This window comes from Pleurodeles waltl, chromosome 3_1, assembly GCF_031143425.1.
Source record: "Pleurodeles waltl isolate 20211129_DDA chromosome 3_1, aPleWal1.hap1.20221129, whole genome shotgun sequence".
Lineage (NCBI taxonomy): Eukaryota > Metazoa > Chordata > Amphibia > Caudata > Salamandridae > Pleurodeles > Pleurodeles waltl.
Window position 1 is genome coordinate 1,655,443,975 of NC_090440.1, and position 19,000 is coordinate 1,655,462,974.

General features: G+C 43.6%; 1 protein-coding gene across 8 annotated transcripts in view; it reads right to left on the bottom strand.

Annotated features, from left to right (window-relative positions):
• Positions 1 to 19,000, bottom strand: part of WIPF1 (WAS/WASL interacting protein family member 1) — a 462,168-nt gene that overhangs the window by 29,590 nt on the left and 413,578 nt on the right. The gene's annotated exons all lie outside the window — the stretch shown is intronic.

The following is a 19,000-nucleotide window of genomic DNA, read 5'->3' on the forward strand; positions in this document are numbered from 1 at the left end:
CTTAAGTTCTTCGATGGCTTGTGGGGGTCACATCATGTCCATAGGGCCTAAGTTGTTATTATGAGAAAGCGATTTTTATACAGTCCTATCTGCAGATATAGATTGCCCTCACATATCGCCCCCTTATAGCAACATTGCCTCCCGACATCTGCAAGCTATTATCGGTGATCACAATATACTTGACTTTTGGAGGCTACAACATTCACTGGTAAGGGAAGGCACTTTTCACTTTGGAGTTCATGGTAGCTGGTCCTGATTGGATTACTGATTGATTTCAAGAGGAATGGGGCCCTGGGTTCAACAGATGGTGCATCTTGCCTGTACATACTCAGACCACTCTGCTGTTCTGCTTTCCCTGTCCATACCGATCCAAACTCTTCTTAGCGTAAATCAGTGCTTCTCTCTGCACTCCCTTCTAGATCAGCAGTTCCGAGAGGAGCTTCAGCTCGAAACTGCTGATTTTTTTGCAAGGAATTCCACCTTGGTACCATCAATCTGCACCGTATGGGAAGCATTTAAGGTTACAATTGAGACATTCAGCCTAACTAAAAGTGTGTGTGTGTGTGTGTGTGTGTGGGGGGGGGGGGGGGGGGGGTTTACAATCCCTGTGAACTCACCTCTTCCACTTGGAAGGCAAACTCAAACAGTTGGAGACCTAGGTGGGAGGCGTGGCGGACCCTCTTGTGGCCCAGCAGGTAAGGAAAGTACTCTCAGAATTTCATGAAGTGGCCAAAAATGAATGTCTTTTTTAGGGGCAAGTATACCACGCTAAAGCATATGGGGAGGGGGAACGACCAGGGTATACATTGGCTACAATGACCAGGATACAATTGAGCACCAGTGATATTATGGGTGTTCGAGATGCACAAGGTCAGTTACACATGAACATGCAGGACATCGTCCAAATATTTTCATTTTTCTAAAGCTCCCTTTACACCTCTCAGAGGGGACCCCCGTTGATGTCGACTTCTATTTAGATGATGTGTCTTTGGGCTGGGTAAGGGCTGCACAAAGGGATTTCCTAACTCAAGAGCTTACTGTTGATGAAATTTGAGAAGTGATACAACAATTACAGGCTGGTAAGTCGCTGGGGCCCAATGTCATCCCGGCTGATTTCTATAAGACGTACAGGGATCTCTTGGTGTCAGTGCTGTTGGTGGTGTTTCACGAGGCAGAGCAGAAGGTTTGGCTTCCTCCTACTAGGCGCGAAGCACTTATTACTACACTGGTTAAACCTGGCAAACCTACTGACTGGTTGGGTCCTATAGGTCCCCTTCTCTTATTAACTACAATGCTAAAATTGTAGCTAAAGCAATTGCCAATCACTTAGCTCTCCTGATGAAGTTTTTGGTTCACCCCCAACAGATGGACTTTATTCCCGGTCGCTCCACCTCTTATAATCTGCAAACTTTGTTTGCAGTACTTCAGATTCAGGCCCTGACTTGACCGTAGCGGCAGTATTTCCAGATGTCACCAAAGCCTTTGATTCTATTGAGTGGGACTTTTTAATAACCGCCCTGTGGTGGATGGGCAAACACAGACCTTTTCTGTTCTAGGTTGCACTCCTCTACTCCAATCCCATTGCTGGAGTTCGGGTGAATGGGGCGATATCTGCACCCTTCGAAGTCACATGAGGCACGTGTCACGGGTGTCCATTGTTCCCTTTACTTTTTCTTTTGGTGGTGGAGCCCCTGGCTGCCAGGATGCGCCAACACCATTGTGAGTACTCACTGTGGGACTCTGGTCGGCATCTTTTGATCTCTTTATATGCAGACAACATGATCCTGTTTCTACACGATCCCGGTTTAAGCCTAACCGCTATACTCTGAGAATCTGTACGGTTTGGCGGGTTATCGGGTGTTCAGGAAAACTGGGGGACACTGCCAACTATGATTCTCTTCACCCCAGACTTTCCTTTGCAGTGGTGCCAGACAGACCTCGAATATCTGGAGATTGCGATCTCCCAAGATAGAGAGGGAGCGATTTGTTCCAATAGTGGCACAGTGCTGTCTTCTCTCACTGACTCAAAGGATTTCTCTCCTGTTGTAACTGGCAGGCTGATGTGGCCTGATGAAAATGGTGATACTACCCTAATTCTTGTACCTCTTCTTAAATATACCCTTACCATTTACTCACTCCTTTTTCCATGCATTGGAGACCCAACTGATCCGTTTAGTATGGGTGGGGAAACAGCCCCTCTTCCAGTGGGATGTTCTGACCTTACTCTTTTGAAAGGGGGCTTCGAAGCCCCTGACATGTAGCTGTAATATTTATGGGCTCAGGCCCATCATTACATCCATTGGTACAAGCCCACACCCCTTCTTCCCCACCAGGCGGTAGAGTAAGGATACAAAGCCCGATCCCACCATCCTCTTATCTGGGCATCGTGTTAGATGCCCATTCCTTCTCTGACCCCACGGTCACCTGTAGTTTTGAAGCATGGGGAAAGCTAGACCATAAACTAGGCAAGACACTCATCTCTTCCACTTTCTTATCATCCACTGCTTCTGGTTACTCACAAGTGTTTGTGAAGGCTTCAGCTCAGACACTGTGGCTAGCAACAGTGGGGGATATCTACATTGGTAAGGAGTATTCCTCTTTCACACAGACTTCATAGGCAAAACCACTGCTTCTCCCCTGGAAACATTTACCTATATCCGCTTGAGGAATAATGTTAAGTCGGCCACGACAGATTTTCCAGCCGAGCCTCCTACTTATCACACCCTACATATGATGCTTCATGCTGATTCTCCACCTCTCGTTTCCCTCCTATACCACACCGCCCAAGCAGATAATTCTGGTGCTCGGAGCTGAGCACGAGTACAGTGGGAGGCAGATATTGGGGATGTCCTCAAGGATGGGCAAAGGAAATATTGTTGTGCGCAGACGGGGCAGGTAGCTCCAAGCAGTAGATTCCACATAATTCATTATAAATACCTTAAAGTATATACTACACTCCAGCCCAGCTGTGTAGATATGGTCTTCAACCAGACGACAGCTGTGCCAGATATGGGATGGCTGGGGCTGATTTTCTTCGCTTGGCGTGGTCCTGTGGGCAGCTGCAGACCTTCTGGCGCGAGGTGGATGCTGCAGTTTCTCTCATGATACGACAAGCCCTGACAATGACTCCGCTTTCGGCACTTTTAGGATATGTTGGCGAATTTGAAGCATCCTTCAAGAAACATGTACCGCTAGCGCTGTTATTGGTTAAACGCAGAGTCTCCTGTCGCTGGGGTTGGGGAAAGGCACCAAAATTTAAGGAGTGGCTTGCTGATCTCATCTACTGTAATGAGCAAATAGATATCTATGCGGAACTTCTCTCTCCCTTGTCCCGGTCTCAAGACATTTGGGAACCGCTTTGCTCACATTTGCTTTTGCATGCTTATTTGACTGATTCTCCTGATGGTATAGGTGATGCTGAGTGCAGAGAACGCGCCGGGGGAGTCTGTCCAGCTTTCACCCTTCTCGAGGCTGAGCCAAATCTATAATCATTCCCTAAGGCCGTTCCTATGATGCTGCATGGTGCTGCTAACTGTGTGTTGCTTTAGTTGGTATCACTCGGGTTTTCTGGGAGTGGAAGGGTGTGTTCTTGCTTCTCTCTTTTTATATTTGTCTTTTGACTTTTTACCACTGAATTGTGTAGGGTTGAGAGTTTGGGAGTGGATAATCGTAATTTCCCTTTAATTAATTTATGGCACAACTGTAGATGTTACTGTGTTTAAGTCTTATTCAAATTTAACAGTAAAGCTTTAAAATATACAACAGTGAGTAGATGCTAAACTGGATGAAGTGTGGAGTCTCTGTGAAATACTAAACACCATTACTGAATTCAGGGAAAGCTGTGAGGTGAAATAGACTCACCCAAAGTTCCTCACATTATCCACCACAACTTCAACACCAAATGCATAAGCAGTATCAAATGAGGTCCTTATGGAATACACACTTTACAGCACTCTGAAGGAGGCCATAATAATGGTACATCCATGCCCTGGCAAGGCGCTTGGAACAATCATGATGTATAGACAGCCATCCTTTATTAATACAAACAACATTTTGGCAAAATTACTGGCATCAATATCTCCACTAATGAAGAAACAGGTCCATCCTAATTAAGTAAGATTGACTTCCTACAATTATCAGGGCTGGCATGAGAGTGCAGGGGCAGTGCTCCTTATGATGCACGTCTCATGGGTCTACCTATATACGCTTCAGCAACACTTGAGATTTTGGAATTACTTCATTGGCCTTATAGCACAGCTACATATGATATATATGAAACCCTTGGTGATCGTTTAGCTCAACAGTGCAGATTCCAAATCCTCTAAATTGCAGCAGATCCACACGATAGGTATTACCCTACCCCCTGTTGTTTGCCCTAACCACTGCCCCTAACAGCTAGTCACACAAAGGGTGGGGTCCTTCGTTTTCCTAATGACATATTATAAACATATGAGATTGGTGTGTCACTTGAAGCAGTGCCCCAGATATTCCCTATCATTTGAAAAGATGTCAGGACTCCAGAGTGATTGGTCACATTCTGAGTGTAGGAGTGAATGAACACACAAGGAGGGTTCTCTTTCAATGGACACCTAATCCGCTCAAATTTCTAGGAGTCAATGCAAATCACAGTAGGCAGGATACGCTTGACCTAAACAAAATGTGTGTTTCATGTTAGACTTATTCTGGAGAAAGATTACTAAATTGATCAAGATGTCTTTGTCGCCGTCTGCCAGGACTGCTGTTGTTTCGATTGCCATTGTTCCTACAAATATACTCTGTATTTGTTAATATTATATTCGAACCTGCAAAGTAGACTGGTATGTACATAGTATCAATATGAGAATCAAGATGGACACTTTGACTAAATATTATGTATCACTACACTGATTTAATGTCCGAGATAGCAATTTCGGAATGTCAATGAAAAAAAACAACTAAAGGTGGGGAGGTGGGGAAGGGGGATTGGGGAATTTCAGGGGATAATTCTTGTAGCTGATAGTTTAAGAGTAGTCGACTCAACACCTGTGAGCTGCCTGCTGCTTGAGGAGCATGCGCAATAATAGCCTTTAAAGATTGCAAGAACCCGCAGTGGGACTTGAGAACAGGATATTCACAACCTGGAATATATAATCAAAACCAGTGCAAAGGAGTCTCTGTATAAAGAGCTGCAAGACGAACTGCCCCTGCGTAAGATAAAAAAAATAATCAGTATAAGGGTTAATGCAATCAGGCGCATGATTGAATCATCAAAGTGCTTCTGCATGACTAACGGGGAAACTCCTGTCATTGCCTTCTACGTAACATTGCAAGGAGCAACTAATATTGATTTTAAACTTAATACTGACTTGCAGTGAGTCCAAAAACTCATGTCCCTTTCACCAAAATTATTTCGTGAAAGAGGGGGACCAAACGCACGTTAAAGTTCCCTCAGTGAAGTTGGTATATTTGGCTACATGAAAAAGGAATGTAGCCAAAGTGTAAACCATCTGGGCACTTCCAAATCCCGAACTAAGGTCCAATGACTTACGTTACCATCAAATTTTATCTGCTGTACATGTATATTCTATACTGAGAAATGCCAAACAGGTACAGTAGAAAAGAAAGTGCACTCCAGAGTCTGTGATATGCTGTGAAATGCATTAATACATTAACGTCAGGGTTTTGATGATGCTGATTTATTCATACATTTTGCAGCATATCAGCAACCAGGGACTGCACTATCTTCATTTTATGGAGTTGAGTGGCACACACACACACACATATGCATATGCGTGTGTATATATATTCCAAACAAGAAAAGCCCAGGCGCCAGTCCATGTTAAAATCCAAGCATTTAACAGCATTTCTGAGCAGCAAGACAAAAAATCCTGATGCGTTTCGGCAATAGCATGCCTTGTTCACAGGTAAGTAAGAGCAGGTGTGAGTGAGCCAGTGCTTTTTAAATACACAGTCATGTGAATTCAATAACCAAACTCATGCAAACAAGGCATTTATCCGAGAAATATATTGTGATGGAGGTGAGCAAGGGATAGGAGGGAGGCAGTGTGCCTCTCCTCTTACTTTTCATGTATTCCCTGTATTGCTGTTATCATGCTGGGCAGCTTAAAGCAAGTGGACTATCAAGTAACAGTTACCTAATGCACATAAGAATATTTGTATGGTGAACTGAAGTACCTGTGACGCTATTGCAGCTATATGTAAATTAAGCGCTCCAGCTCAGGAAGTTATTTATATGGAACTGTGCATTATGGGAGTTAAGAGTTTGGTTATTGAAGTCACATGACTGTGTATTTAAAAAGCACTGGCTCACTCACACCCGCTCTTACTTACCTGTGAACAAGGCATGCTGTTGCCGAAACGCGTCAGGATTTTTTGTCTTGCTGCTCAGAAATGCTATTAAATGCTTGGATTTTAACATGGACTGGTGCCTGGGCTTTTCGTGTTTGGGAGATATTTTCTGTGGGATGCTTTGCCCCAGTAACCCAGGCAGCCCTGCAGGGTCTGTGGCCCCTTACGGAGCAGGAGGTGACAAGGATTTATATATATATATTTTTTTTTTCTCCCAAGAGGTCCAATTGAGGCGCGGTCTTTTAGTCAGTCCCCACGTCAGGGAAGGACCTTTCCTTTAGTTAATCACCACACCACACCACATATATATATATATATATATATATATATATATCTCTCTCTCTCTCTCTCTGTATATATATATATATATATATATATATTCACTGAAAAAACAAACAAAGGTTACAGGGACGTTATAGTTAGGAAACAGAATTTAAAAAAAACATAGAAATTTACTTAAAAAGAATGGGTACAGGGACGTTATAGTTAGGCTCACATTTTAAACGTACCAAACCATAGAAATTCACCTGGTATAGTAACAGTTATCTCAAGTAACTATAACTTGTGTTCTAAGGTAACTATAACTCACGCCCTCACCATGCACAGTTTTCTGCTAAATAATTTTACTGCAAATGCTACATTGATATCATCAATTATGTCATCAAAGATGTCATAAGTGATGCATTATGTGGGGTAATTAGCAGTGAATGTTGAGGGTGCGAGCTATAGTTACCTTAGGGCACGAGTTAAAGTTACTTCAGCTAATTATAATTATAACAGGTGAATTTCTATGCACCCAGCATTGCATTTGATGAAAACCCCAGGGAGTTGGCGGTTCCTGGGGCTGCAGGGGTGCCCCACCACATTATATTAAGAGATGTGCCCCGGGGAGGGGGCAGTCCGGTGGGTGCGGTGGGACTGGGCAGTCTCCCCTGCGTTAATTAAGAAATGTGCCCCAGGGAGGTCGCAGACCCTGTGGCTGCAGGGTGCAGGGAGGCCACCTGCCCACATAATGGTTTATGCCCCAGGGAAGTGGTGGTCCCAGTGTCTGTGGAGGACCGGCAGACCCCCTTGCATTAAAAATTAGCAATGCCCTCTGGATTTGGCCCACCCAGGGGCTTCAGAATAAAAAAGCAAGAGCCCATGCTTTGGTTTTTTTTGTGTTTTTTCTGCACTGCAGCAAAAAAAAAAAAAGAGGCTTTTTTATTCAATATCAGAGCTAGGTGGTCAAGGTGACTCTAGTCTGTCCCCTTTTCTTATGTAGTTTTTTACTTTTTTCCTGCGACTCAGCTGTAGCTGAGTCCAAAGATGGCTGTCAACACTTCCTTTTTGAAGTGCTGGCAGCCAATTAGATCTCGGCACGAGATGCAGAAGGTTTGCGGAGCCTTTGCGTATGCGTATATATATATATATATATATATATATATATACATATATATACACACACACACACACAAATTTGGATTTTCTTTAATTTCTCAAAAACTACTGAACCGATGTACACCAAATAACAAAAAGGGCACTTTCTGGACCAAGGGCTTCCTTTCTGCCAAATCTGGTGTAATTCCGTCTAGTGGTTTGGGCGCCATCACTGTTCAAAATCCCTATGGAAAAATGAATGGGGAAAAGCGTTTTGGGACTCCCCCTTTTTCTTGGCTCCTGTGTGACAGATCACCCGAAACTTTCCAGATAGAAGCTGAAGTGAGAGTCATATTTTCTTGGAACATTTTGTGAAGAGTCGTCAAACGGTGCCAAAGACATTAGCAAAACAAAAAATGCTTTTTCTATAGAAACTAGGTCCTAACTATAAATACCTAGTGTGGCGATTGCCACTAGGTAATTAATACACATATGTTTATATATATATATATATATATATATATATATATATATATATATATATATATATATATATATATTTTAAAAAACGAAAGGTTAAAGTAATGTTTTAGTTAGGTGAAGTGACAAAATCTTAGAATACATTAAAAATCCCCAGAACTTCACTGGAAAAACCAAAAGACTAAATTGAAATTCGCCAATTGTAGTTTAGTGAACTAAAATGTGTGCCCTAGTCTTGCACTGCTTCTTACCTTACATATTACCCCATTCATGACTTGTTAAATGACATCATTCATGATGCTGAATTCACATTACTTCATGATTCCTTGCATTTAAAAAAAAAAAAAAAAAGTTGGCACTAATGCATCTAAAGTTGTATAAAACTTACAATTAATGTGTGAATACGAGTGGGTGAAACTGAATGCAAACAGCATAGGCCCTGAAGCTATTGTGGCAGTGCATGGTGAAAGTTATATGGGGCATGGTTTACCTACAAGTAATGTTTTGGGCGCAAACAGTCCTCCATACATTAATTCTAACCAAAACAACGCTACCCTCAATCTCAGGTCTGTTATACTCCCTCTCGTAATACAGCCAAGAATTGTTTAACACTATATCACAGCCAATACCGTCTCAACTGCCCTCCTTGGTCCAGTCCAAACAACTGAGTGTCCTCACACAGAGACAGTCTACATACTTGCTCGCTTTGATGTATATTTGAAACCAAGCTCCTATCCTTTGGCTTTAACTTTGTGCCTGAAATTTCATAAGATCCTGTTTTCAGTCGGTCTCCTTCTGAGACGAGCTATAGACTTCGCTTCTGAAACACAAAGTAAGATGACAATGATTATGGCTACTGTGTATTTTTAAGGCAGCCTATAATGAAATTATCCCCCAGGTATTGTGCTATAGATGGCCTTGGGCAATACCCTGATCCTCGTGTTTACGGAATTGGGTGTCCCCCTTAAAAGCCTGCTACTGCTTTTACAAATAGGTAACGTATGCTCTGGTTTAGAGAGGGCAGATTAAAGAATTAATAGCAGCTTGGTTTGGTATGTTCAAGTGTGCAGCCACATTTGCGCTATGAGACGCTTCTTTCAGGATGTTTACGACTCAAGAGCATTTGACGCATGGAAGTTTTGATGCTTTTACGTAATGAGGAAGGTTGGGCGCACATAACTGCAGTGCTATTCTGGGTTTTGGTGGTCCTGAGTGATCGAGAAAAGGAGGAAACTGGCAAGTGCTATCCTAAGAAGAGACACACCGAAGATTCTGGGGAGTCGGGCGCGGAGGAGGCTACATCCCTTTATATACACTGACGTTACTCAAAGTACGGCCCCCGGGCCACCAGCGGCCCCACGGACCTTCCCTGGCAGCCCGCGGACACGTACAGGAAACGCCATATAATAATGGCTGCAGTTTATAAACATAGAAGAGGGCCGCGGGAGCATGCGCAATCGTGGCTTCTTTGCGCATGCTCCCGCGGCCCTCCTCTAGGTTTACCTACGGCGGCAATTATTTATGGCGTTTACCTGACGATCCTGGAAGCCAAAGCCCCATAAAAGTTAGCGCTTGCAGCTAACTTTTACGGGGCTTTTTCGTCTGCTTCCTGTCACCGGCTCCACATCTGCTGCCCGCCTGCCTGCCTGCCGTTCTACATTTGTGGCATCTTTACAGTGCTTTATTGAGGCAGGTAAGGCTCTTTGGTTATTTATTTATTTGTTTTTAATGTAGTATGTGTGTTACTGGGGTAGGGGTGAGAGTAGATTGCGCTGTGTGTGTGCGCTGTGTGTGTGTGTGTTACTGGGGTAGGGGTGAGAGCAGATGGCGCTGTGTGTGTGCGCTGTGTGTGTGTGTGTGTGTTACTGGGGTAGGGGTGAGAGCAGATGGCGCTGTGTGTGTGTGCTGTGTGTGTGTGTTACTGGAGTAGGGGTGAGAGCAGATGGCGCTGTGTGTGTGTTACTGGGGTAGGGGTGAGAGCAGATTGCGCTGTGTGTGTGTGCTGTGTGTGTGTTACTGGGGTAGGGGTGAGAGCAGATTGCACTGTGTGTGTGCGCTGTGTGTGTGTGTGTTACTGGGGTAGGGGTGAGAGCAGATGGCGCTGTATGTGTTTAGCAATGTTTTGAAAAAGGGGCGGGGTGGTTGTGTCCCCTATAAGCCCTGCCCCCTCCACCCCCCCACCGCCGCTGTCACTTCAGTGCGGCCCTCGGCCGCAAACCATACTGCAATTTTGGCCCCCGAGAAAAAGTTTGTGAGTACCCATGATATGCACCATTGTCTGCTGAACCATTACAAAGCAACATTAATGAAGCCGTGAATTCTTGAGAAGCATATTGTTCAGGAAAATCTCCACAAAGAACAGAATAACTTAGAGGGAGTTAGTCGGCTTATTGTTCCCGGTTGTCTATAGCACTATAACAAAGGGGGGAGGGGTAACCTCATTAGATGATGCCTTAAAAATACACAATAGCCATCATTATTTTCATCTTACTTTGTGTTTCATGAGCAAAATCCCAAAGGCAGAGATGTGCAAAGAACAAAGGCAGATATGTGCAAAGAACAGAACTGCAATCCTACCTGCTCAAGATAAAAAGAACGTGGGGATAACCAAGAAGATTTTTTTGCAGGACTTGCATCTCAGAAAAATTATTCTCAACCAGTTCACGTCCCATTTTTCAACATTATGGAAAAATAGTGGAAATACATTGAAAGACAAGCTTTTCCTCAATTTCCTGCAAAAACATATTCTTTGGATAATTTTGAAAGTGAGGTTCCTGCTGTAACTAATTTGGACTGTTATTTTTTTAGCCAATGGAAGGAGCGGCTCTGCTGCTAAGGAGGAGGAGCGTCACCCCACTGCTTTATGCAGTGAAAGAAAGGGAAAATTGATAACACAACATTATTATCATTTTATTTTTCCTCGGGAGTACTGCTAGGGCAGGGCGGGACTGGGATGGGCTTGAAGAGGGCTATGTGCACAGAAGTGCGCATGACGCTTTGGCCGGCCGTGCTTGGCCACCAAACAGTCATATACATTTCTCCACCCGGCTGCATTGAACAGCCGGGAGGAGAAAGTGCTTTGGGCCCTACTCCCCTGTCTGAGCGCTGAAGCAGGGCACTCAGACCAATCATGCCAATGCTGTCATGGTGTTGACAGCAGTGTTGTGACTGGAGGGGAGTCTGGAAACTTGTATGCTTCCGGCAGTCCGAGGAAGCAGGAGAGACAGAACTGTCTCTCCCAACATTAAAGATAAGATATTTAAATGTTATTTTATTTTTTATATCCCCTGCCCTACCACCCCCGTTGACAAGAGGCCGCCAGTGGGGTGACCCAATCGGCTTTAGCCATTGCATCCACCGTACATAATGCTGACAAAATGATTGCCCCCTTTTTATTTTTGTTAAAGATAGTATAAAATGTGTACATTTGTTCTAAATACATGGGCTTATGCTACATACACTGCTCTATCATCTCTGAAAAAGGTGAAAATTCCCTACCAATCTTGGCTCAAATGGAACAAGTCAAATTTCCCTTTAGATATAACATTCGATTAAGTATATGCTCAAAGAACGGCTTATCAGGACATCTTTTGTTTTATTCCCTTATATTCACAAAAATTGGATTCAGACTAGCATACGTCACTGCTTTACCTTCCTTTTTTTGGGGTTCATTAACGTTTGTGCTTCCATGTGCAAATCTGATAAAATCAGTTGAAGCCAGAAAAACTTTGCTGTCTTTTCATCAGTTTCTAAAGAGAGGCTTCCCCTTTTTTAAATTGCGTTTTTATTTGGCAGAGGACAACAGCAGAATTTTGAGCAATCAAGGCAACTCCTTCATGGAAGGGACCGTGGCATCTGGGCCTCTCTCTATGACAAATTCAAATCAGCAACTCCTGTTCCTTTAATATTCTACTAGACTATCCGAAAGGATGGCTTTATAAGGGAGTATGCAGCTCTGACAGATGGAGGCAGGAAACACCATTATTTGTAAATATGGCAAAAAGCAGCCCAATTGGTTTTTCGTGTAATAGAGTCTGATTACTTTTCAAATACTGCCCACCCACAAGAAATGTTTCGGCAAAGTCTTCTGCATTATTCTAAGATAAAAGTGATACTATGTGCAAGGGTATGCAATCTTTGATGGAAAGCAATTTAATAAAATGAGCACTTCAAAAAGAGGAAACGTCAAGGCACTAATTAAACTGTCTTATTGGTAAGCAAGGTGATGCCAGATGTCCCATCATGCTGGTGGCAAAAGCGGCTGCAAATTGCACAATGACATCTTGTGACCAGTGTGTGATTTTGCGAAGCAACCTATGTTCTATTGGGACACTTCGGAAAATAACCTGTATTAGGAGATTGCAGAATGACCAACCTAATGAATATTAATTAGGCAGGTCGCAGTGAGTGACACTCTATCATCCCTGTGTTCGCATTCCTTACTAGAAAACCTTTCTTAAGTAACTTGTGTTCCTTAAAGGAACAAGGATTGCTTTAAAAAATAATACAAGTCCCTGGACCACTGCTTTCTCCCATGATGCTCCCAACACAATTCCCTGAGTCGAACTGTTTCCAAGGGGACTCAAATTGCAGCCATAAATTGTAAGAAAAGGCCGTTTTTGCAGGCTCAGCCCCACCTTTTGTTATAGTGCTAGTTTTTCTTACTCTGAATACTGGGGCGCTGACTTCCAGGGTCTAGTGTATGTGCTCTGACCCAAAAAGGATAGGTGCAATTGGCTAAATACTCGATTGGCAAACTTAACTTGCCAATAGGCCCCTAATATATGGCACTCTATGTTCCCAGGACCCTTAAATTAAATGTCACAATGCAACACCAATTGTGCCGCCACTGAAGGGCCAAGTGAAAACAGGAATCTAGATCTACCACTGCAGCCTAGTTGTGCAGCTTTTAAATTACAAATTCAACCTAGCAACACAAACCTGTTGCCAGGCCCAAATATTCCTTTTTAAAACTTATGTCACCCCGAAGGTAGGTCATAGGTGCCCACAGGGCGGGGTACTAAAACTAAGTTGGACAGGTCTTCTTAGGTTTTTCATGTCCTGACAGTGAAAAGTCTCTAAAGTGTTTTTCACTGTGGCGAGGCTGGCTCTCCCATAGAAAGCACTGGGTTATATTATAACACTTTATAATGTATAACTTCAGTTTGGAAATAGCTAACAACATGGTTCATCCACTCAAATTAATGGTAATTTAAAATCCAAACGGATGGTAAAGTCAGATGTAGAATTACTATTCTGATAATGCCACTTTTAGAAAGTTGGCATTTTCCTACTTAAAGCCTCTCCTTTCTGAGATAATGCTAACTGTCACCTGGCAGTCGCTGAGAGGTGTGAACTGCTCTCGGGAAAGTGAATAAAAGGGTCTTGGCTGGGAGGAGGTGTGGCCACCTCCAAACAGGATCACTTGGGGTGATGTGGACATCAACTGTACAAGCTTCAAAGAGACAGCTTCTTTAACAGACAGATGTGACCCACACCTAGGCCAGCCTCTGCAATTGTCTAAGCTGGTAGAGTGGCACCAAGTCTAGTGGAAGGAAAATCTGTTGCAAAACTAATTTTCCATGCAGGTGGTGGGAGGGTGGGGACTCAAACTGCAGCCACAAACTGTGAGAAAAGGCCATTTTTGCAGGCTCAACCCCAAAGTGGTGTGCCCTTAACTCTGACACAGGGAAGAAGAGTTCTGACATCTTGGATTTGGGCAGAGACATGAACCATGGGATTGTTAAGTGCCAACCCCACAGGAAGTGATGTCAAAGCTTGTAGGGTTGCCCTTGGGAACATTTTCTCTATTGGACAGGAAGCCTCCCCCACCCACAAGCAAGTGCCAAGGATAACGTTGGCATCTCGGCAGACCTTTTTCTGAACACTGTTGGACTCAGAAAGGACAGAAGGACTGCATCTGCTGGGTCTGTGGACCTCAGAAAGAATGGCTGCACCAAGGAAGAATGCACTCGCTGAAAGAAGACAGGACTTCAGAGAGAGAAGGGTTGCTCATAAGGTCAACTTCATGGCAAGATACCCCAGCACCTGGACCTGCTCCGTCTCGTGCCAAGGACCAGTGAGTGGAATTCAAGGGCTGATTGGCTAGCCCCCTGTTAAGCTTCAGGGACAAAAAGCTAAATAAGCTTACACCTGCAAAGTGCCCACCAGTCGCCACCTGACTTGTCCTAGATACTGCCATGAGATCGAGACCTAGTCCCCAAGAGATGCCTCTGAGGTCTTGGACCCTTGGCTGGTGCTACAGTGTGGACTTTCCCCCCAGAACTGTAACTGCCAAGCAAAAAGCAAAAGATAACCTTTTGGACACAGAGCCCGAGGTTCACAGACTACTGCTATTCAGCCTCTAATGCTATCAAGAACCCAGGCTCCCCTGTGGATGCCAGATTTTGCCTGTCTGTCGATGTCGAGCCCAATGCCAACCTCAAGCTGTAGAGGACCCAGCCAACCTCACTGTTGATGAGGAAAACAGAAAAGGTTTGAAAAACAAAGTTAAAATCTTATACACGCCCAACCTGCATCCGACCCAGAATTTCATCTCAGTGAGCCTGAAACGTTGACTTTGCCCCAGTCCCCCATGTTTCAGGCCCACAGACTACACCTCAGAGTGAAAAAGCAGTGATTTACCAAACTTGTAAAACTTTTTTGAGCAAAAAGTAGTGATTTATGAAAACCTTGCAAAAATCTTAACACCAGTTCCCTTCAACTGATTTTTGCCTTTGGTGTCTATTTAAAGTTGAATATAAATATATATATTTTTTTTTAAACTTTTATTGTGTCGTGTTTGTTAATTATTGACTGTTTCAGTACCTATGAAGGTTTCGCACTTGTTTTCTTTTCACTTAATCCTAACTGCTCTGTACTACAGCTACCCAGGAATGAGCTAAAGTTTGATTGAAACAAATACAACTGGATCCGATCAGGAATAGTCACACTATACCTTAGTGAGGTTTCTCCACCATCCCAACTAATAATCACTTTTCTCACACAAACCATTGACACACGACGTACCCAATTGCGATTTGTAAGTAACCCTCATTGTACGGCTCTAGCAACTTGTGATGCGATATTGGTAGCACAAGCCAGTTTACAAATCAGAAAAACGTAGTCTCATTAAACGGGATTTGTACATAAGAAACAGCAATTTTACAGTTGCAAATCCCGTGATTTTTCAAACTGTGGGAACTACCTTCACAAAATTGCTCTGTACATCAGGCCCAAAGAAAAATAATATATAATTAATTGTCCATTCAAAATGATGGCATTACAGTCCATTTTTTCTTCAACACCCGATGCCAGTCTTAAGGTACATAGCTGTCTAATCAACCTTGAAAAGGCTCATTCATCTTCAATCCACACAGGATTTGCCATTTTTGGGATCATTTTTTCACAACAAGGTAGAGGGTCTTTCTTCATCAAGACAGTATAATCTGAATACAGTCTCTTCTGGTATTATTGCTAGAGTGAAGGTCACCACCTTAAGAGACTGGTTAAGACTTCAGGAAATAATGGCAGCCACTTTTGTTGTTGTTCAATCGGATCACTTCATCTGAAGTTCCTAGTATCCTTCATTTTGGCTCACTGGTCTGCTGCTTCACAGGAATATGACATTCACACGAAATAATATCTCTGAGAGTCTCTGGCTTCATGGCTAAGCACAGAAAAGATTCTGAAGAACTTACATCCTCAAAGTGCATTAGTCCTAACCAGGGCTGGTTCTAGGATTTGTGGGGCCCTGGGCAGAATAGGAACTTGTGCTGCCCCAATAATTTGCATACAATGTAACCTCAAAGAGGGTGAGATTCACTGGAAGTGACATCAATTGACCATATTTGTAATTGCATTGCTGAAGCCACTTTGAAAGAAACTATTTGCATAATGTTGATATCAGTAAAATGGCTATAACTTTAATTATCTTACTAAAATAAGTAGATATATTTGAAATCTCTATTAAGCGGCATTACATTAAATTAATCAAACAAGGTGGAAAAGCTATGCTGACATCTCTCTAAAAGTGATCAAATTATTTTGATGTTCACTAGTTGTTTCCAGAACAGTGCATGATTTGGGATAGTGTCACTAGTGCTGTGGCATGTATAGTTCTAGTTTTTTGGACAATTAGTAACAAGGACGCACTGCTAAGCACACTACGGTGGGTGTATTGGCCTCAACCTAGTAAGCCTTTTAAACAAGTTTACAAGGTTTTTGGGCTTCCTCACCGCCACCTTTCCCCCAGGACGTTTTGTAAAATTGCAGCCTCTTGCCTTGTCTATTTGGTTCTGCCACTCTTTCATACACCTTTCCCCTTCTTGTTCTACTCTTTAGTTCTGTTCTTTCCACCCAGCCTCTCGCCTTTTCTTGCTGGTCCTGCCCCTCTTACATTGACCTCAATCTCTCTGATCTGCTCATCTCTCACTAAACAGTTAACTTTTCCTTGCTCGTTCTGCACGTCTGTCTTCCACCACCTCCCTCCTGGCTCCCTCTCCCAGCCTCTTAACATAATTTGGTGTTTCTGCTCTCTTCTTTCCACCTCTCACCGTTGCTTCTCTCCCCACACTGCATACGCACTCATGCTGGTTCTGCCTCTCTTATGCCCACTCTTATCCATTTGCTACCCTTTACCTTTCATCTCTCCTCCAGACTCATAACTTCTTTCTTGGTTGTAATCCATTTATATCCTCCTCTCCCCTTCCACCCTCTTGAAACATCATATCTTTTCATGTTGATTCTGCCCCTCTTAAACCTACGTCCCCTCTCCATGCTCTACTCTTCTTCTCATCTTTCCCCAAGACTCCTACCTTATCTTGTGTATTCTGCCCTTCTTACTCTCCCCTCACCTCCAGCTTTGTCCTTTCTCTTACTGGTTCTGCCCCTCTTATATCCACCTTTTTACTTCATGCTCTACACTTCACTTCATCTCTCTGCCCGACTGTCACAGTTCTCATTGATTCTGCCCCTTTTACATCCTTCTCTCACTATTCCATCTCTTTCCCCTTCATTTAAATTCTCGTGCTAGCCCTTATTCTCTTACCACCTCCTCCTTGTAATGTCTGGCCTCTCCCTTCTCCTTGCAATGTTTTTTGCTGGTCTATCCCCTTTACATCCACCTCTCCCCTTTCAACTCCAGATTCCTATCTTCTCACTGTTTCTGCTCCTATTACATCCATTTCTCCCTTCCATGCTCTACATTTCATTCAAGGTCAATGTCTGCTCTCACTTTTCTCACTGATTTTGCTCCTCTAACATCTAACTTTCTTCTCTCTGCTGCACACTTCACCTCACGACCCTCCCAAGCCTCTAATCTTCTCTCCCTGGTTCTGCCTTTCTAACAACTATTTCTCCTCTACCTCTCTCCCCTAGCCTCTTACTTTCTCTCCATGGTCCTGCCCTCTTACATCCACCTTTCACCATTCACTTTCCCTGCAACTTAAGTCATTCTGATGATTTTTTTTCTCTCATATAACTAATGCTACCATCCATGGACTGCCTTTCACCTATATCTTTTAAACTACCCTCAACGTTTTCACTGGTCCTGCATACTTTACATCCACCTCTCCATTCCATGTTCTTCTATTCATGTTTTATCTCTCCCTTGCCTTTAACTTCTTCTCACAGGTGCTGTCCCTATAACACCCACCACGCCCCTCCATGTGCTGATCTTCACAACTTTCCCCTGTTCTCACCCTTTACATCCACCTCTCTCATTCAGCACTGCCCCTCTCCCCAATCCTCCTACCTTTTTGCATGGATGCTGCCCCTCTTAAATCCCTCTCTTTTGCACTTCATGTCCTTCACCTCAATTCTCTCCCAGCATCGTCCCACTGATCCTGCCCATCACGTCCACCTATCCTCCTGCCCTGCCTCCTTTTCCTCCAGCCACTTACTCTTTGCTACTGATTCTGCTCCCCTGTGAACACCTTTTGTCTCACTGCTCTACTCTCACCTACCCTTTCTCTCCTCACCTTCTGTTTGTCGTTCCCCTTTTTTCACCTTTCCCTGCCATTCTCTGTGTTTCTCCTTTTCCTTTCAACCTATGTAAGCAGTGGCCATTGTGATGCAAAATTATTCTTTTTGTGATCCCTGCTTTTCAATCATGCAGGAGCAGGGCTCACTTCACACCTAACAACGCTTTAAGTACTTGTCTAATCCCTGTTATCATGCAGATGCAGCGATTAGGCCCATTGAGAGGAGCTGGCAGAGGATGCTGATAAAAAAAGAAAAATATAAACTTGAAAGGCACCCCGGGCCTCGTCTTTAAAAAGGTGGTTCACTGATGTGAGGCCCCATTGTTGCCCATGCCTAGCACCAGCCCTGATCCTAATTACAGATGCCAATAAAGTGAAGTGCAAGTGCTTCTGGGGATCTTTCTGCTCAAGGTCAATGGTCTCCTTTGCAAGTCCACCAATCCTCTAACTGGAGGGAACGGACTGCTATAATGAAAGCCCTACTGAAAGTGAAACCTCTTCCCCTTCATCTGGGGCTATTCAGAACAAACTATTTGCTTTACAGAGTCTATATAAATTTCCAGGGAGGGACAAAGTATTTTTCTCTTAATCAAGTGGTATAGGAAATGTTTAGGTGGACAGAGGCCCATATCTTGCCTCTCTTTGTCACCTGGGAAAAGGGTATGAGGCTACCCACCTCTTCAGTTCATCTAAGGGTATGGGGGTTGAGCTTACCACAGTTGGGATGTTCAAGGTATGCTACCCTAGATTTAGAACACGATAAACACCCATATACTATAAAAACAACTGTAAAAAAAACTTTGGCAACAATTCTCTATCAGGCGTTCCTC